Here is a 21,804-nt window from a genome sequence, read left to right on the forward strand (position 1 = left end):
TGGTTTGAGGTTTGTATTTCTTTATGTATAACAATTCGTTATGAGAAATGATGTACATGCAAACAAATATGGGTTTTCGTGCATATACCTTTAGCGAATACTAAAAAAACCAATACAATGATTAGAAACAGAATAAGCTAAAAATGAACATAAAACTGAGTCAGGACACACAAATAACAAAAGAGGTAATGCATAATTGCGGCTAATGACACAGATGGGTCGTTTTATGCCAAATGTCCCAGCCATTTTGGCAACCATCTCAAATGTATTCGAAAAACTCGTGCTGCATTGAAAATAGTGAACTTCTGGAATATTTAGGAGAGGAAAAATATTTGGTCACGTGGCTGCCTTATGAACTTCCCGGAATTCCGTCTAGGTGTTGTATGCAAAAAATTTTATTTTAAAAGCACCGCTCCTTCTTTCTATACAAAACTCGGTCTACGTGTTACATAACAAGAGTTTAATTTGGGCGAGTTGGTTCACCGTGGTTGTGTGCTAGTCACAGCGCGACAACTTCAGGAAGAGAGAGAAAGGACAGGAAAGAGCACCGACTGTCAACTAAATTTATTCAATGTGCTACGAGCGCTTTTATACGGAGTATAGGAACCGTGCTCATGCGCAACGACACGTGTGACCACTACAAAATAATCTTAACTGAGAAAAGAATACTACCTTTCGGAAAGGATAAGTGAACGTGTAGTGATGCACTGATCATTGGTTTACCTGATAAAAAATACTTCTACAAACGTTAAATTAGCAACAATAAACCTATTCTCGTGACGAATGGTGCAAGATTCACTATTCTTGTTGCTGTTGAGTACACACATTTTTAAAAGCTTGCAAGGGGTGAAAAACAACAAGTTAATATCATATCTGCTGGCTAACTTTGTAATTGTGAGACACGTGATGTGGTATAACATGCAAAGGTTTTGGTCATTTTTTTGTTGGTCCTGTCTTCTTTAACTTTATTTTCTGCAGGAGGGTTTTGCAAACGGGTGTGATGATTCTGTTGGGATATCCAGCATCTTTTAGTCTTTTAATGTGGTTTTTAAGCCTGACCTTACCCTTGTGCTAACATGACTTCTGAAGGGTGGCCTGAATACATGAGGTATCAATTTCTCTTTTTACTAATTTTGAATGCTCACTATCAAAAGGCTGAACATTCTTAGCACTCCTGGGCTGATAGCACTAGCCAATACTCCAACAGCATCACCACACTCGTTTGCGAAACCCTCCTGCAGAAAGTAAAGTTAAAGGTAACAGGACCAAACGAAAAATAGAATGATCAATGACCTTTGCATGTTACACGGTACTACGTACGTAAGGTGTCTCACAATTTCAGGAAAAGAGCCAGCAGATACGACATTGTTGTTTTACACCCCTTGCAAGCTTTCAAACGTGCATGTACTTACAGCAACAGGAATAGTCAATCTTGCACCATTCGTGACTAGAATAGGTTTACTGAATGCCAATCTATTGTGTATGAGATACCGCTAAAATGTTGAAAAGTAAACATAGGACAAACTAGGCAATGCTTCAATGATCGAGCAAGACAGCACGCTTTCAATGTTAAGAAAAGCTATAGTAGTCTCATGGCCGGACACCGTAAAGTATGTAAGTGCAGTCCTAGGTTTCATAAAACACGGTTTTTAAAAAAAAGGAAGCAGAATAAATGAGAGATTTTAGAACTTTTTATCAGGAAGGGCAAGGATCAATGCATCAGTACACCTTCACTTATCGTTTCCGAAAAAGAGTATTCTTTTCTCAGTTAAAATTATTTTGTCATGGCCACACAAGTGTTGTTGCAGATGAGCCCTGTTCTTGTGCTCAGTATAAAAACGCTCGTAGCACCTTTAATATAATTTAGTTGACAGCGCTCTTTCCTGTACTTTTTGCGATAAGATTTTTATTATAGAAAGAATTTCATTTTTTTACAATTTAGGTATAATGATGAGTTTTCATTGTATCATAACATGGAGCAAATTGCATCTCAATACGAACAAAAATCACGATTTTGTGAAATTTGAGATATTTTCTCGTATATTTCAGCAGCTTGAGATGTCTAAAGATATTTTTCCTCAAAATATATTTTCTGTGGAGTAAGTGTTCACTGCTCAGATATTCATACAAAGTGCAATATTGCAATAAAAATGCAAACGGTACAGCTGAGCTTGATATTGAACGAAATGATTATAAAAACAAGCAGACGAACCTTTGGCGATGAACACATCATGAAAAAGAACGACGGAGCAAGCATGCTTCGTTCGGTCAGCGAAGCCACGTTCACTCCGAAAGACAAGGATACTGCAGAGACCTCACCTGGAGAGTGCATGATAGGCTTTCTGTATTTATTTCTCGCAGATTCATATAGTGTAGCAACGTTATCCATGCGTTTACGGGTCCGCAGGTCACGAGATGTGCCTCCAAAACCATCGCAGCGAAACCATTCCGACTCAGTAGTGCAGCTTTGATAGATGGATATGTTCAACGTTATATAAGTAGCTGGAGGTGTGAGAGCGTCATAGCCGTGAAGTAGGTGGTAGCTGGCGCCATCTGAAGGGACTAGACAAAACTAAAAAAAGTTGCCTGCTGCGACGTACGTTGGCACACCCACTATCACGGCTCCCTCGCGGATTGTTCACGCCTCAGCCCTTTCAGGATTTACTTAATGACACCGGAAGCGTAATATGTGCTGATGCAATGCATATAGGTACACAAGCACACATACAACACGCAACAAGAACGCTAACAAGTACGCAACAAGAGCACAATCAGCCATTCACAGAAACTGCCCACACTTCGACGTGTTTACTCACACCCTACTGTGAAAGCGCTCCAGCTTATATAGCGATGAATTTCGACTGACCATAGTGGCACAAGTTGCAAGTAGGTTTTCTTACACTTTTTTAACGTTTTGTATCAATACCACAACATGCGCACACGTAAATATATTGTATCTCTGCTTACACAAAGGTAAGTTTAGCAACGGTTGCACAAGAATGAACGGAATAATTATTAGAGCTTATCAGGTTATCACGAAGGCAAATACCTCCAAGCCATGCATAGATTGCCCACGGCATTCCGAGCGCTGCGCCATCTCTCGACCACGGCCACAGTTGCTTTTTTTCTTGAAGCCTCCGAGAAGGCAAACACTTGCGGCGCGTTAGCCATTTCGGAGGTCACGTTTTTTTTCTTGTTACTTGGAGAGGGCGCAGCATGCAGACCAAACTTTGTCTCCGTCGTGGTAGGTGTTCTGTGGTCACGTCGACCTCGTTTAGTTGTTTCGTGTTAACGTTTGCTTAAATTATTTTTACGGGCTTACCACAAGTGTGACCACAAGTGTGACACCACTAGCCCTTCAATGACAATGTTTTTGATGCGGTAACGACTGTCCTAGTAGTGTATACGTACGTTACAACGCGCATCTTGCGAGAGAAATAAGCGATGACCTCGCATCTGACGGTATTTTTTCGTGAGCTGTGACAGTGGCTGTTGGCGTCGCGGCAGCTCTAACACTTGAGTGGAGGAACTATCACTGCAGTGCGCAAATTTACTTTAACTCTATAGAATGTTGTGCCTACATACTTTTCTGCTTCAGATGCCTCTCGCGATTCGCCTCGCGTGTCAACTTGCAATCATAGTGTGTGCTGCAATTTTGTTGTTAGCGCTGCGGCTGTGGTGGTTATTACTCTGGATTCGGAATACTCTTTCAAAAAGGTGAGTGAGCGTTAGTACTTACTTGCTGTGCACAGCTGTCGCTAGAAGTGCATTTTGAGCTGAGTTTCTCACGACAAAGGAGAATCATGTACGAGAAAGGCATACTAAACGCGTGCATAATTCCTTTCTACTTCTCAGTGCTGGCATGGGCAATTCAAAACGAATGCGATTGAGAATTCGGTTTAACCTACAGAAGTCATTGGTTCACTTTTCACAAAAGTTTAGTTATGATGATGTTTAAAACGTTTCTGATGGTTGTAACCTAGTCTGGTGAATAAATGCTCCGTGAAAGTTCGCAGCCTGTTTCCCTTTGTGCTTTCACCTGCCGTGGTAGCGTAGCCTTATTGGGTGTCGTTTGACTATGCTGGATGACGCAGGTTCGAATGGTTCGACTTCCGTCCACGGCAGCCGTATTCGAACGGTGGTAAACTGCAAAGAACATCCATAAGGCGGTAGTGGCACGTATAACTCTATCAATTGTATATGATCGTGCTTTCACCCATGGACTGTAGAGTGGTATCAGGTTTCCTAAAATGTTGAAAAATTAAGTGTGATGCTTTTTTACGCGCCTCGTTGCATTCATAAGTGCTGTTGGTGCCATGCGAAACTTAAAATGTGCGGGTGTACCACGTATGTCGACACCGAAAAAATTCACTATTTTTGTACACTCTATGGTAATCGATAAAGCAAGACTGCTTGGGAAGCATTGATTGATTGATTGATTTGTGGGGTTCAACATCCCAAAACCACCATATGATTATGAGAGACGCCGTAGTGGAGGGCTCCGGAAATTTCGACCACCTGGGGTTCTTTAACGTGCACCCAAATCTGAGCACACCGGCCTACAACATTTCCGCCTCCATCAGAAATGCAGCCGCCGCAGCCGGGAATCGAACCCGCGACCTGCGGGTCAGCAGCCGAGTACCTTAGCCACTAGACCACCGCGGCGGGGTACTGCTTCGGAAGCAGAGCTCCTTGTATTCGTGACAAATTGGTAGTATGAAACAACACGCGACACACATGGAAGTGTGCGGAGCATCGTGCGAGTGCCTGACGATAAAGAAAGAGAGGCTTTTACTCTACAGTAATAAAACAAAAGAAAACGTCACTCCTGCATTGCTTACAACAATCTTAGGTAAAAGCAATCGCTCGAGACTGGCCGCGGCCGGCTAGGCTTGGCGTGAGAATGCGCGCGCGAAAGATCCCGTGATTGAGGAGAAACTTGAACGCTGAAGGAGGAACGTTGCTCCTTTGGTCCTTGCCGCGAGAGGGCGCGACGGGTAAAGCGCCCGTAAGGGAGGAAGTCGCTGCGCCGAAGGAGGAACGGAGCCCGTTTCTCCATTCTCGCTCTTTTTTTAGGGGCAAAGCTCCTTATAGCGCCCCCCGTTCGTCCCCCGTAGTATGTAACAAGTATAACATTTTGACCTCCAAGGTGTTGCCGGTGAGATACTTCTTCTGTGCGTTGTTGAACAATAAAAATTAGTGCTCAATGTACATGTCAATGGCTGCTGATGGGGAATGAGAGACAGGAGCATTGAGCTTTTAGTTAACGCGCAGGCTGCGATCACCATTAGCAGCCATTGGCATGTACATTGAGCACTATCTGACAAAAAAGTGTTGCTACGTTATACTCGCTGGGTTTAGAAAGCTTTAGAAAGGTTTAGCGAGCGTTGAGCCGCCGTGCCATGAATACAATGAACTTGTATATATCATGAATGAACTCGAGGTGGTTAAAACAGAAAGAAGATACGAAGCGCAAGCCGTAAGAAAGTAAAAGCCGAATTCTCCGCCTCTCATTTCCCATTAGCAGCTATTGGCATGTACATTGAGCACTATCCGAGTGAAAAGGTTTGCTACGTCATACTCGATGGGCATAACCTCCTTGGTTTTCGAAAGGTTTAGCGAGCGTTCAGCCGCAGTGCCATGAATACAGTGAACTAGTGTATACCATGAACTCGAGGTGGTTAAAGGGGGGAAGTGGACCCGAAGCGCAAGCCGTAAAAAAGTGTGCGTGTGCCACCTCTCATTTAGTCCTTGGAATGTCCGCTGGATGGCGGTGCTTCTATATGGGGAATATATGATGAAAAGATGCGAGATGGTGGTACATGGAGTGTTGAATAGATGTATGAACGGACACATAGACAGATGCATGGATGGACGCATGAACGGACGCAGGGGCGGCTGCATGGACGAACGCACGGACGGACGCACGAACAGACGCACGCACGGACGGGCTCATGGACGCATGGACGGTCACACTGACGGACCTCTGTACCACTTGCTCCGTCTTGGTCCGGCTACCCAGGGAGCCACTAACTTTTCGTGGTTCGTCCCTCGAAGAACCCGAAAACCTGGCTTGTGACACGCGATCCTTTCACTACGTGTAACAAATTTATTGAATACACCTTACAGCACGTGTAGTATAGGGGTCAAGACACTCAATTTTCGGCCATAATCAGTGTTATTTGGGGTCGTCCCCTTGCATCCCAAAGAAGCTGGCGAAATTTCAGTACAAACGGTCGTGCCGTTAATTCCTAAATGAATGTTAACACTTCTTGGCAAATTTCGGTCACTTTGAGCGTATCTATCTATCTATCTATCTATCTATCTATCTATCTATCTATCTGTCTATCTATCTATCTATCTATCTATCTATCTATCTATCTATCTATCTATCTATCTAGCCGCCTACGACTTTTAGCTCTCCTGGCCGTTTGGACAATGGTATCGATACCAAACTTGGTATAATATAACATAACTGCATGGCGAACAAAATTGACTAGCTATAACATGAAAATCACAATATGTATGTCATATTCGTTATTATTTACATGGCCTTGTCTTGCTGCTCTTGTGGTGTTTTCCTTCACATATGTTGCAAAACTGGTATGGTAAGACATGGTATGGTAAGACTCATGATGTGCTCGCTGCCGTTTCGCTAGGTTTGCATATGCCTAATTCGGTATTACGGGACGTGATGGATGACGAAGGTATGTGACTTGTGCAAACATGATAATCATGAGATGCGTGTCATGTAAAAACATGACTACAAGCTACGCTCATGATGCGCTCGTGGCCATTTTACTAGCTTCACGTGTACCAAACTTGGTATTACGTGCGCGAACGGACGCCATGGGTAAATGACACGTCCAACATGATGATCATGACATGCGTGTAATGTAACAACATGACTACCTCCCACACTCATGATGCGCTCGCGGCCGTTTCGCTACCTTCAGATATGCCAAAATTTGGTATATCACATGAACGGATGACGTAGGTACGTGAATGGCGTGAACATGATAATCATGAGATGCGTGTCATGTAAGAATAATAATACAGGCTACACTAAAGGCGCAAACACACTTCGAAGTGAGCCAACGCACGTGTGCGCCGGCGTTTCTTTTATCGCGTCACGCCAGCGACGCCATGCCAGGCGCCGATATTCCCCTAGTAGAGATCAGGGATCTGTCCACTAACCTTCATTGTGAATATCCATGCCATATACTCACAGGCGCGCGCCACGCTGCGTTGCTTTGACACATGCGCGTTTGAGCGCACATGCTGTCCCTCCGTCACGAAGAAAGGCAGACACGGTGCTGTCTATGTCTTAGTAACGTCATGGGCGCGAAATGCAGCATGTCGCCTTTCGCGCCGGTTGCCACCAAGTCGCGCTGGCAGACGCGGGTAGCGCTGGTCACGCCTGGCGTCACGCTATATAGCGCTCTCAATATGCTATCGTGGCGCCGCTGCACCCAGCCTGCATGTGCGTCAACGTTGCGTCATAGTATATTGGGCCTTTCATGACGCGCTCGCCACCGTTGCACTAGCTCCATATGTGCCAAATTTGGTAGTACGGGAAGCGAATAGACGACGAAGGTAAATGACACGTCCAAACCTGATAATCATAATATGCGTTTCATGTAAAACATGACTACATGCTACGCTCATAGCGTTCTCGCGGCCGCTTCACTAGTTCCACATATATCAAATTTGGTATTACGTGACGAGAATGAACGAAGAATGTAAATGACAAGTCCAAATATGATAATCATTATACGGATTTCATGCAAAACATGACTACAAGCTATGCTTATAGCACGCTCGCGGCCGTTTTTCTAGCTCCGTATATAGCACTGTTGGTATCAGGTGACATTATTTGATGACGAAGGTAAATGAAACGTGCAAACATATATAAGCATGACATGGAAGTCATGTACGCATATTTACCTCTGCCTCTTAACGTTGTGCAGATTTTAAAGTGACCTATCACACTTCCTCAATCGTGCTTCGCATATCATCAATTGCCGCTGTACGTCGGGTCTGCTATATTTTTTTATATAAGCGAGCGAGCAGCGTAGAAATCAGGCAACACTGGCGCGCTCGCTAGCCGTGACATAACGAACCGTTTCCTGCACGAGCTACTGCATGGTGTGCAGTACGAAGAGCGATCGTGTTTCATGGACAGCTGCGCTTGCAATCGAGTTGTTTCAGCGTTATTCAACGTAACACTGGAACTGAATGACTTTCAGTGGTTTAAACAATGCCATCCCGTCGCCCATGCTGCGCTGTCGTGTGCCAGGGCGCACGAAGCCGGGAGAGAACTGCGAAATTTTCGAAGTTTCCTAAAAAGCCTGCCAAACGCAACGCTTGGGAAATAAACGTGCGCAGGAAGGACGCACGTGTATTGCGCGTGACAAACATCACGGCAGACAGCTACAAGGATGACCAGCGTCTTCTCGGTGAGTTCGGTGTACTAGTGAAAAAGCCGAGGATGTGGCTGGACGCTGTGCCGACCATGTTTTTCCACCATTGCGTCCTCCAAGCCAAGCGTCGGGGTGCTTTTGGAAAGCGACAAAGGAACAAAGTGTATTTGTCATTAGCAATGGGGTTGGCATCTGCGTTCGCTCCGTCTTCGACTCTTTCTTCGTCGCTCGAGCAAGTAGCGATGGGGTCAAAATCGAAAGGCGAAGCATACACGACGTTGTCGCTGCTTCTGCTGCTCGATGAATCATTGCCTGAATTGTAAGCTGATGACGGTGCAGACGACATGGAGATCGTACCATGCCACTCAAGGAGCTCAATTGCCATCATGTCGAGGATGCACTGTCATCTATAATAGCACGCGTCAAATTTCCTTCTGAAATCCACTGCGACAACGGTAGTGTCTTCACCAGCTTCCCTACCTCTACATTTTTGTATAAATGTGGAGTAAAAGTAGTGCACAGCTCAATCCATCACCCACTATCTAATCCGGTACAGCATATGCATCCCGTTCTCAAACCGATACTGAGAGCTCTTTGCTACGAGTGCAAATGTGACTGGGAAGCGTGTATTCCTCCCGCTAAGTTCGCTTTGAGATAAGCTTCTCATGAGAGCACTGGTTTTAGCCCTGCAGGGCTTGTGTATGGCAGGAGTTGGAGAACACCATTGCGAATGCAACGCGAGTTTTGGAAGAGATTTTATGAGGACCCTAATGTAGTTGCGTATGTCCTAGGCCTCCTTCAGAGGCTTCGAGAAACGAAATATCCTGTGAGAAGTCACATGAAATCTGCACAGGTGTTTTCGAAGGAGTACTAAGACAAATCGGCGAAAAAACGCACCTTTGAAGTGGGTAGTCAAATAATGCTGCTGTGGCCATCCGAAAGGAGCAAGCTTGAAGTTCATTGGAAAGGGACTGCCAAAGTAATATCGATGCTTTCCGATACCAATTATGAAGTGAAATTAGGAAGGCAGCCGAACAAAATTTACCACAGTAACTTGATGAAAGCATACGTTCCACGTCAAGCGGTCGTAAATCTGCTTTTGAATGCTTTAAAGAAAAAGGGAGCAGAATATTTGACTTCTTGAGGTGTAATCGAAAGGAGATGCGATGTTTTCTTGAAGCAGTTGAACCTGGAATCTAGGTTAAGAGAAGTCCAGATGGAAGATTCGAGGAGGATTGTTTTAGGGTTTAAAGACGTGTTTACGGACCGTCCTGAAAACGCGATGGTGATTGAACACGGTATCGAGCTAACTTATGAGGAGCCAATCCGTAGCAAGCCGTATCGATGTTCCCCTGTGCAAAAAGCAGATCATGAAAAAGGAGATCGATAAAATGCTGGACATTGGAGCTATTTTGTGCCATGAAGACAGTGCTAGTAACGAAAGGCCAGATTCATATTTAAGTCAAAAGCTGAGCTTCAAGGAAGAGGCTTACACTACCTCTAAAAAGGAATGCCCTTGCCTCGTGTGGGCCGTTCATAAGCTAGCCTGTTATGCCTCTGGTTCGAGGTTTGTGGTCGAAACAGATCACTGTCCTCTAACCTGGTTAAATAACATGTCGCCTAAAAGTGGCCGGTTACTGAGGTCCAGCATGATACACCAACAGAACAACTTAGACGTTCGCTACAAGAAAGGAAAGCTGAACGCTATCAGACGCGTTTAGCCGTGCGTTTTAGTTAGTACCTTCTCCACCTTTCGGTGTTTCTCTTGCGAGTCGGGGCAAAGTTTTGTCTTCATCACGGCCTTAGCTGAGTGCTCTCGTGCAGAGTGATCTCAAGGGGCCAACTTTATGTTGTATTCTATATTATTACGTTGTTGTACGCGTAAAAATTTGACTTTTCATTTGAGAGTCTTGTGTTCCACGAGCGCCTCTTGATGCAGAGGGAACAAAATTCTGATAGACACGTAACTAGGTATATGTTGTACTATACTTTGGTGTTTTGTCGGGTGACCGAGGGCACTTGCTTATGGCGTGTGTTGTCCGTTGTTGAACCGTTCTTGGCAAGTTGCGGAACCATCGACAAGTGCTGAGACAAAAAATTGTCAGAAGAGGCGAGCGAAGCTAGTCGACAAAACGTGGCGATAAGCCACTGGAGCTCGGATCCGTACTCAAGAATCGAATGTGTTCATGGAACTGAGGGTGGAGCTACATCCTCCCCCTGTCCCTGGAGGCAAACCTGGACCTGGCGAACGAGCCCAGCCGACATACGAGCCACGTGGAAGCAGCTCGTCTTTCCGGCGCATATTCTGGCGGCGGGGTTGGTGTTACGCCTGGGAGTACACATGGAAAGTCATTGCCTCTGCAAAGGCAATCTGTGTCAAGGCTAGCGTGCGAGCCCACCTGATGTCATCCTCTCAACGACGTTATGCAAGCGGCGCCATCCAGTCTGACGAGTCTTAGGCAATGTGTGGCAACATCACTCGTCCTTGAGTGCAACCCAGCGCAGTGGCTCCAAAATTGAGGATCATGACGACACCCAGTGGCGGTTCCTGACTGAGGGAATCTTACAATACGGCCAGCGGAACTTCTGATTGGACGTTGGTGACGTAAAAGTTCACCCGGTGTCTGTAAAAAAATTTAGGCGGTGTTTTGCCAGCATCTGATCTATGCGTCAGAGAGAAACCGACGTATGCGTCAGAGAGAAGACATCTCGGCTATTTGAGTCCCTAAGCTTTCGGCCCTCGTGCCGAATGTGTAACACCTCTATTTCTATGCTGTACATAAATCTTGCCTTAACTAACCGTCGTTTTGTCCGCTCGTCTATCAGCTCTGCACAGAAGCAGTCGCGAGCTGAGAAACACACGCTACCAAACAGCCAGTGACATTGGCAGCGGTGACTTCTGGAGCAGCGGTGCCCTCGAGACTGTGTTGGCGTAGCACCTTCGTAACAACACACATCCACACAAACGGGCGCGCACGCAAGCGCGACGTATTCATAGTAATTGTACAAGTTTTCGATCTCATTAACAGCACTTTTACAACAACCTCATGAAAATATTGTACTGTGATATAGTCACATGGTCCTGTAATATGAACTGTGCGTAAGCACCCTGATTTAGTCGAGACACATTTTCTCTATGTCTCGCACATTGCACACAGAAGCACACACACACACACATGCGTGCGCGAATGGTACATACAAATTTTTCATCTAAAGCCAGAGTCGCATGGCATCCAAAATTGACACCACGCGCTCGCTATCTCAGAGGCCATGAAGAGTCTCACATCATCATCATCATCAACATCATCATCAGCCTGACTACGTTCACTGCAGGACAAAGGCCTCTTCCATGTTCCGCCAGTTAACCCGGTCCTGTGCTTGCTGCTGCCAATTTACACCCGCAAACTTCTTAATCTCATCTGCCCACCTAACTTTCTGTCTCCCCCTAACCCGCTTCCCTTCTCTGGGTATCCAGTTAGTTACCCCTAATGATTAGCGGTTATCCTGTCTACGCGCTACATGCCCGGCCCATGTCCATTTCCTCTTCTTTATTTCAACTATGACATCTATAACCCCCGTTTGTTCCTTATACCACTCTGCTACCATTTGTCTTTCCATTGCTCGCTGCGTCATCCTCAATTTAAGTTGAACCCTCTTTGTAAGTCTCCAGATTTCTGCTCCGTAGCTATGTACCGGCAAGATACAGCTATTATATATATTCTTTTTGAGGTCATAGTGGCAATCTACCAGTCATAATTTGAGAGTGCTTGCCGGATGTGCTCTACCCCATTCTTATTTTTCCAGTTACTTCAATCTCGTGGTTCGGCTCTGTGGTTATTACCTGCCCTAAGTAGACTTAGTCTTTTACAACGTCAAGTGCACAATTACCTATCTTGAAGCGCTGCTCCTCTTCGAGGTTGTTGTACATTACTTTCGTTTTCTGCAGATTAATTTTAAGACCCACCTTTCTGCTCTCCTTGTCTAACTCCGTAATCATCAGTTGCGATTCGTCCCCTGAGTTACTCAGCAATGCGATGTCATCGGCGAAGCGCAGGTTACTATGGTATTTTCCATTAACTCTTATCCCTAACTGTTCCCATTCTAGGCTGAAAACTTCTGTAAGCACGCGGTAAATAGCTTTGGGGAGATTGTGTCCCCTTGCCTTACACCCTTCTTAATTGGTATTCTGTTGCTTTCTTTAAAAAGCACTATGGTAGCAGTTGATTCCCTGTAGATTTATTCCACAATGTTTATATATACTTTATTTACGCCCTGATTCCGCAGTGTCTGCATGACGGCTGATATTTCGACTGAATCAAACGCCTTCTCGTAGTCTATGAAGGCTATGTATAGTGGTTGATTATACTCTGAGCATTTTTCTATTACCTGATTGATAGTATGAATGTGCTCAATTGTTCAGTAGCCTGTTCGAAATCCTGCTTGTTCGTTTGGTTGATTGAATTCTAATGTATTCTTCACTCTCTTGGCAATTAGCTTTGTAAATAGCTTGTATACTACAGAGAGCAAGCTGATCGGCCTGTAATTCTTCAAGTCCTTCTAATCTCCTTTCTTATGTATTAAGATGATGTTAGCGTTCTTCCAAGACTCTGGTAGACTTCCCATCACGAGACACCTCGTAAACAGGGTGGCTAGTTTTTCTAACACAATCTGTCTTCCATCTTTCAGCGTATCTAATGTTACCTGATCCTCACCAGCAGGTTTGCCTCTTTGCATGCTCTCCAAAGCTTTTCTGACTTCTTCTATCATTACTGGTGGGGTGTCATCTGGGTACTGCTACTTAATATAGTATTAGGGTCGTGGTTGTCTCGGCTAATGTACAGATCTCTGTAAAACTCCTCCGCTATTTTAACAATCCTATACATAATGGTAGTTATTTTGCCTTCTTTGAATCTTAGTCCATACATCCGACTTTTGCCTATTCCAAGTTTCCTCTTCACTGCTTTGACGCTTCCTCCTTTTTTCAGAGCGTGTTCAATTCTCTCCATGTTATACCTTCTTACATCGGATACCTTACGTCTATTAATCAACTTCGAAAGCTCTGCCAGTACTATTTTGTCTGTTGTACTTGACACTTTCATGATTTGACGCTTCCTGATTAGGTTCTTCATTTACTGGGAAAGCTTGCCAGTGTCCTGTCTAACTACCCTGCCTCCAACTTCCACTGCACACTCCGTAATGATACTCGTCAGGTTATCATTCATTGTATCTACGCTACGCTAAGGTTGGTTTCCTCACTAAGAGCCGAGTACTTGTTCTGCAGCGACACTCTGAATTCCTGTACTTTCCCTCTCTGTGCTAGCTCATTGATTGGCTTCTTTCGTATCAGTTTCTGTCATTCCTTCTTCAAGTCTAGGAGAATTCGAGACCGTACCATTCTATGGTCACTGCATCGTACCTTGCCAACCACTTCCACATCCTGCACGATTCCTGGGTGTTCAGTCATTATAAAGTCTATTTCGTTCTTATTTTCGCCATTAGGGCGCCTCTATGTCCACTTGCGGTTTTCTCGTTTTTTGTAGAAGGTATTCAAAATCCTTGAATTATTGCGTTCTGCGAATTCTGCTAGTAGCTCTCCTCTGGCGTTTCTAGTGCCGATACCATATTCTCCTACTGCCTGGTCTCCAGCCTGCTTCTTCCTTACCTTTGCATTAAATCCGGCCATCACTATAGTATACTGTGTTTTTACCTTACTCATTGCCGATTACACGTCTTCATAGAAGCTTGCAACTGAAGCGTCATCATGGCTGGATGTAGGCGCGTAAGGCTGTACTACCTTCATCTTGTGTCTTTTATTATGTTTATTTACGATACCTACCACCCTTTCATTATAGCTATAGTATTGCTCTATGTTGCCAGCTATGTTTCTGTGAATTAGGAACCCCACTCCCAGTCTCTTCTCTCTGCCAAGCCCCGATAGCAAAGAACGTGCCTATTCCGTAGCACCGTATAGGCCTCATCTGTCCTCCTAACCTTACTGAGCCCTATAGTATCCCATTTAAGACCCTCTAGCTCCTCCAATAGTACAGCTTGAGTTCCCTCAGTAGATAAGGTTCTAGCGTTAAACGTTGCCAAGTTCAGATTCCAATGGCGGCCTGTCCGGATCTCGAGATTCTTAGCACCCTCTGCTGCGTTGCAGATCTGACCACCGCGGTGGTCAGTTTCTTCGCAGCTGCTGGGGACTGAGGGCCGTGAGTTACTTGACGTTTGCATGTGGGAGGTAGTGGCGAGATACTACACCAGGGTGGCCGATCCTTCTCTGGTGAGGGAGTGCGTTTCCGGCGGTGGTTACCGGTGAGGCCGCACCCCAGGCCTCTGAATGCTGTTCTATCAACACGCGGATTTTTTTATTCCGGTTGGGGACTGCGCGGCACCGGGATTTGAACCACGGACCTCTTGTATGCGAGGCGGCTGCTCTAACCACTATGCCATCGTAACTGGCGAAGAGTCTCACAATGCCTCACCAATTGCATCACATTATCTAGCGTTTCCTGTTTGCTTTATCAACGCCTCTGGAAAGGCGTGATATATTTATTTCGCTAGATGGACATAGTTGCCCATTTTTGAGCTGTTTGGAAGTTCCGGTGTGTTTTTAGCGGCGATATGGCTGCACTACCTAGGCCTTTTTCAACGTAGTTTGATGGCCTCCCAAATGCGCCTACAAATCGCCAAATGGGCTTCTTTTCGTCGTGACACCTGTCGAACGAAATGCGTTAAGTAGACTCCTTCCACTGCATGACATTTATGCAGTGTTTTTGTTCCGACGCAGCTGTCAGTGACATCGTGCTTTGACCTAGTACTTTCATTAATATTTTGTAGTTGCAATTGGTTAATGATATTGTCCGGTATGCGAAGCTAGTTTTAACTTGTCTCTCTCTACGGTCTTTGGTGTCAAAATAGTATGAGCCTCACTAAAAGACCAAGGCAGACTATGTAGTTCATATGATTCGTTATAGACTTCTGTAAGCAGTACGGATAATTCATTCTTAAATGTTTTATAAAACACTGCATTCAGGCCATCAGGCCCCGGGTACTTACTAGGATTGAGCTTATCTATTTCTCTTTCTACTGCCGTTTGTTATACAGGCGATTCTAAAACTGCTTTTGTGTCATCAGACAACCGCGGCATTCTACAGAAGAAGTACACTTTAAAGATCTCCTCAAGTTGTCTAGTAGCATATAGAGCCTCGTAGTGCTTAAAAAACGCCCGTTCAATTATATCAATGTCTGCTGCCTCTTCACCATTGCATTCTATATAGTTTCTATATGGTTCCGCCTTGCGTGTTTTTTCTCGAGTCCTGTCCGTTTCGTTTGATTTTCATCTAAGCTCATTCGCATTGCTCTGGCTTGTACTAGAGCCCCTAGAAAGCGATCTTCATCATAAATCTCCAGCTTCTTTTTGATATTGCGCGAATTTTCGGCATACTCACCAGGATTTTCACGTTCCAGTGCTGTCAGTTTCAGCAGCAACAGAAAATGCGATGCGTTCTCGAGTGTTGCGACGCCACAGAAGGTCATGTGGCGATTCTGCAGCTTGATCTCGAAAAGACATTTGACTGTGTCTCTCATGCCCTGCTTCCTGCCATACTAGACCATGTGAATGCAGGTTCGGTAATCAGCGATAGTGTGGCTTTGGCATATCGCAATAGCCCCACAAGTTTAGTTGTTATAATACATTAGGGGCCCCCATTAGCATTTGGTGTTTCATTCGTCAGGAATGCCCACTTAGTCCTCTTTTGTTCAGCATCTATATGAAACGTTATGCTTGGCAATAAGTGAAACAGCAGCATTCACAGTTTTAAGTTGCAGGCATCAGAAGTTAAAAAGAGAGAGAGAGAGAGAGATAAATAGGGAGGAAAGGCAGGGAGGTTAACCAAGCTTGGCTCGGTTGGCTACCCTACACTTGTGGTAGGGGAAAAGGAGAATAATAGAACGGAAAGAAATAGAAAAGAAGAGGAGTAAAAAACAGAAGCATGAATAAGCTCGAGACTACACCGCACGGTCTCGCACAGTTCTTTCGCAAGCGGTCGTGAAGTCTGGTGTTCCTTAAAAAGTACAAGAGGGCTTTCGTGGCTATGCGCATATGGGAAGCCGTCGGCCAAGGTCCCAGGATCTTCTCCTCTGTGCGTGGCCGTGAATCCAGCTGACAGAGCTTGGCTTCCATAATACGTCGTTCAGTCTGGTATGCTGGGCAATGACATAGAATGTGCTCAAGCGTTTCCTCGCAGGCGCAGATGTTGCATGCCGAAGTGCTTGCCATTCCAGGGAGACGAGAGTACGAATTCGTAAATGCCACGCCCAACCTCATGCGACACAGTAAAGTTTCAGCGCATCGTGGGAGCCTGCATAGAAAACGAAGTTGCAAGTTTTTGTCGATCGAATACAGGTGCGTGTTGGAGAAACTTTGCGTATTCCATTGCTGGAGAGATATACGGCGAACAAGTGATTGTAGTAGCCTTGCAGCGTACGTCTCAAGAGTGGTATGGGGGTGCGCTGGCCTTGGTCATGAGCCAATCGAGCAGCTCATCCGCGTGGTCATTGCCGACGATTCTGAAATGACTCGGCAACCACTTAAATACAATATCGTGACGTTTCTTGAGCGCTTCGTGGTAGTCGTGCCTTATTTGATATACTGATTGTTCGTGTAACCCGTGCTGCATAACAAACCGTAGTGTCTGTAAGGCTGACCTTGAGTCGCAAAAGATGGCCCATTGGTTAGGTTGCTGCCGAATAATGTACTTTACTGCACCTTGAAGTGCTGCGAGTTCTGCTGCTGTCGGCGTCGTGGTGTGAGAAAACTTGTACTGAAGCAACACATTTTCCAATGGAACAACCACTTCTCCTGTAGAGCTGTTGGAATTAGTGGAACCATCGGTGTTCAGAAGTTAAAATTCTGGCATATGTGGATGATGTCGCAGTTTGTTGCAGAGACAAAGAAAGTGTGGCATATTGTTTGAGCAGAAATCAACCGGCCGTCTATTGACAGCCCTGAACTGCGACTGTCACAGTTACAAGCTAGAGGCTACACTGCTGCAGCGCTACGCTACGCTCCCCGCTCCGCGGCCACGTCAAAAAGTCACACCGTCGCAGTTCCGACGCAAGATATCGCCGCAACCGCAACTGAGCCACACCATTCAAATACCGGCCAGCGCAAGTAGCTCTTCCTTGCTCGTGCTAGCCTCCCATATATAGTTCCGCTAACAGTTCAAATGAAGACTACCAAAATTACGCGCACACTCACGCTTAGAGTAAAAACATTTGTTCTCAATCAGCCAAATAACAAATTTTAGCTCGACAGTGGTAATCTTTGTGTGTCAGAGGAAGAGCATTCTGCCGCAATAATTTTTTCAATCGGTTCATTGCGGGCTGAGAAAAGCGGTATTTTCAAGCGGCGTGAAACGATGATGCATAGAGGCGAGCTCGAAACTCTTGCCGCTCACCCTGCGTAGCATTCGCAATCCCTTCCCTTCCCAATTTTTTAGGGCTGAGAAGAAGTTGTGGCCGGGCCTATTCTGGCCTTGCCCGTTTTAGCCTAATATGCCTTGAGCGCACGCAAGGCACAGTTTGATCTGCGGTCGCTGTGAAGACACCTGTCCCAAATAAGAAATTTTGTGAATTATTCAAGAACTTCTTTTAGTGCCACGACTTCTTTTGGTACTCTGTATAGTTTCAAATAATCACGCTTTTATTACTTTTGCAAAAAAGTCACAGCTTTGCCGTAAACGCAACGCAATGAACCCGATAGCGAGAAATCGGAAGGTCACACGCCAAATAGCAAGCAGGTCAAAACGTGCCCCGCGTTGCTCACGCACAAATGACGCACAAAACGAACTCACACGTACCGATTAACGCGAATGAACGTTGTTACTTCGCTGTGTCGAAAAAGCATGCCCCTTTCGCAAACGGTTACTGCAACGATTGCAGGACCTTTATGCGCTCGGTAAGAACTGAATCATTCTAGTGAAAGCGCAACGCCAGCCAAGACATATGATCTTCCCCACTGCGAGATTAAGTCACGCAAGCGAGCGTCCACTATCCTCTACGAGGGGCAAAGTATGCATGGTACGTGAGAGCGCGTGCCGCTGCGTCGTGACTAGTCGTGACAATGTGGCGACGCGCGCTCATTGCGCCAATTTGCTCGTAATGCTGCAAACACGATAGTCCCACCTGACATGCCCGTCAACAGTGGTAACTGATAGATATAAATAGCCTGCCTTTTAACGATGAAGGGGGTGCTCCTCCATGGCGCAGAAGTTTGCGCCTCTCATCAACGACGCAGAAGCCCCAGGCTCGATTCGGCGTGCCGGCGTCCTTCTTCTCGATTATTTTTTTTTCAGCGTAAATATATATATATTCATATATATATATATATATATATATATATATAAATATATATATATATATATATATATATATATATATATATATATATATATATATATATATATATATATATATATATATATATATATATATATATATATATATATATATATATATATATATATATATATATATATATATATATATATATATATATATATATATATATATATATATATATATATATATATATGTATATATGTATGTGTGTGTGTGTGTGTGTGTGTGTGCGTGTGTGTGTGTGATGGGTGATGTGGACGCAGACGTTGGCGGCAAAATCAACCAGAGAGTGTTCATATAGTTGCAAAAAAAATTTGCAGGGCAAAAGCTGTAACTGGAGACCTGGCTTTCTCACGCATGCAGTGCTAACCGCGAAGACGGGAATATAATACTCCCATCAAGTGAAAAATTGCAGAAATTAAAAACTTGAGTCTACATATGTATACAAGCCTGAGAATTCAGTGAAACTAATAAGCCTCTTGCAAACTTCCTTTATTTCACAAAGCAATGAAGAAATAAAAATCGTGGCTCATACGGGCCTGAGTCTTGGGAGAGAGCTTTGCGCTGCAGTGGGCGTAGTCATGCTGATGATTATGAAGAAGATGATGACTTCTGGTTAATTTAGGGAAGGGGGACCTTTATATATATACATACATATATATAACCAGGGCATGACCGAGATGAAGGTGTCAGCGGCAAAAATCAGCCAAGGGTGTCCGCATAGTTCCCTCCATCTTAAAGGTTTTCACAACTCGTATTTAACTTCATCCCTGCATGCAACGACTATAAATATTCAAAAAATAAGTAAGCTATCGGTGGGCTGTAAAAAGTGTTCATTTACATGAATACGTTTCAAAAACGTATTCATGCAAATGAAGTTCACAAACGTATTCATGCCACTGTTCCTTGGGGAAGGTATATAAAAGCTGCATCTTGCCAGTACTTATCTATAGAGCAGAACCCTAGAGGCACACAAAGAGTGTTCAGCTTAAATTGAGGACGACGTAGCGAGTAATGGCAAGGCCGTGCTGGAGGAGCGGCTCTCGCGCGCGTTTCTCCTCCGAGTGCACGCGAGCTGCTCCTCAGGCCCGGTCATGGCAATGGAAAAAATGATAGCAGTAACCTTAAGGGACAAGAAGACAGCGGAGTGGGTCATTGAAGAAGGCGCGATTAAGGATAGTTAAAATCAAGAAGATATGGACATGGGCTGGGCACGTAGCACGTATGTGGTATAATTGCTTGTCATTAAGGGTAACTGACCAAATTCCCAGAGAAGGCAAACGCAAGAAAAGAAGACAGGATGTTAGGTGGGCTAATGAGATTAAAAAGTTCGAAATATAACGTTGCAACGGAAACCACAAGACCGCGGGTTGATTGGCGTAAAATGGGAGAAACATTTACCTTGCAGCAGCCGTGGTCAGGCTGACGATGTTGAGGATCAGTTGCGGTAAATTTTTCTTTGGAAATTTTTTATATAAACACATACATATACATGCTCGGGACATGACTGAGATGACCACGCCAACTACAAAAATCAGCCAAGGGTGTCCTCATAGTTCCTATTGTCATAAAGGTTTGCACACCTTGAATTTAAATTATTGAAAAATTAATATACACTTCGTTTCTGTATGTACCAAGCATAAATAATAAAAAAATAGTTAAGCTACCGGTGGGCTGCAAATATGTTGATTTGCATGAATACGTTTCAAAACAGTTACTCTTTTGGTACGTTGTGCATTTGTACTGCTTTAAAAGCTTCTAAAGGTCTTCGTAAAATGCAATAACACCAACAACTCCCTGATTCTTACATCGGAAGCTGTTCTTAAATAAAAACTGTTATCTCACACAGCACCGCAGTTGTCCGCCACCACCGCTGGTGTTCGTAACCACATCATGCGAAATTAAAAAAAAAGACTGGTACAAATTATACGTTGGGGCTCGAACCAGGGTCAACTGAAATTCTTGCCCAGTGTTCTACCATTGAGCCACGCTGGAGCATTAAGACTTGCTGGCAAAGTTACCTTACGCTGGCTTGAAGGCGCACTGATATCAAATTTTAAGATCGAGATGTGCTCATCATTCGATCGCTTATTATGCATAGGTCTTCTTGGCCAAATTTGAACGGCATCCGTCGCGTGGAAGTCATTTTAATTCGATGTCAAGCAGCGTAGAAAAGCCAAAGAGAAAAAACGAAAAATAGACTGCCCTGCGACATCAACACTAGTGCTACGTGTTCAGTGAGATAAATTGCACAAATACCATCCTGAGTGACGGTGTCTTAGTAGCGCTGACGTGTACGATCCGACTGTACTTATCGTGGCACCGACTGGCACCGATGTGCAGAAACGAACTCGCTCGTCCACTGCCGGGCTAGGGCCGGGCTGGTGCACGCAGCTGCAGTCTAGCCCGGCCATAGCTCGTTGCATCTGATCTTCATCGCACCAGTTTGAATGATTTTGTGAAATTATCAGGATAAAAACCACATTTAAAAATGGCGAAAGAAAAGAGCATGATTAAACGTGTGCTTGTCGGTCGGCATGTTGGGGAATCATTGTGAGTTGAAGGTGAGTTGCAGTCGCCTAGTTCGAAGCACAGAAAGAGCGCAATGATCGAGGGTGTCTTTTCATATCATGTATGTGTTACACATCAACACGACCACAAGCTATGAAAAGCGGGAGAGCGTGTAGTCAGACATCATCGCTAACAAGTAACATGCAGGTATCGTTGAATTTTAGTTCATCTGTTGTCTTTGCGTCCACGTAAAATTGATAATAGCGTGTCAACCGCCTGAGGCTGGATAGGTGGGGCCATCTGGAGGCATAAAACAGAACCTGACAAGCAGGAAACGTATTCTACTTCTCCGTTGATGCTCATTCGTGATAGCTATATTGCATTGACCCCTCTGCGTATACCTGAATGCTTTGCACGCCAAAACACACCAATGTAGCTAGCTGAGACGTGCATCCTCGGGAACCTCTGC

Source organism: Rhipicephalus microplus, chromosome 7 (genome assembly GCF_043290135.1).
Source record: "Rhipicephalus microplus isolate Deutch F79 chromosome 7, USDA_Rmic, whole genome shotgun sequence".
In the NCBI taxonomy this organism is placed as follows: domain Eukaryota; kingdom Metazoa; phylum Arthropoda; class Arachnida; order Ixodida; family Ixodidae; genus Rhipicephalus; species Rhipicephalus microplus.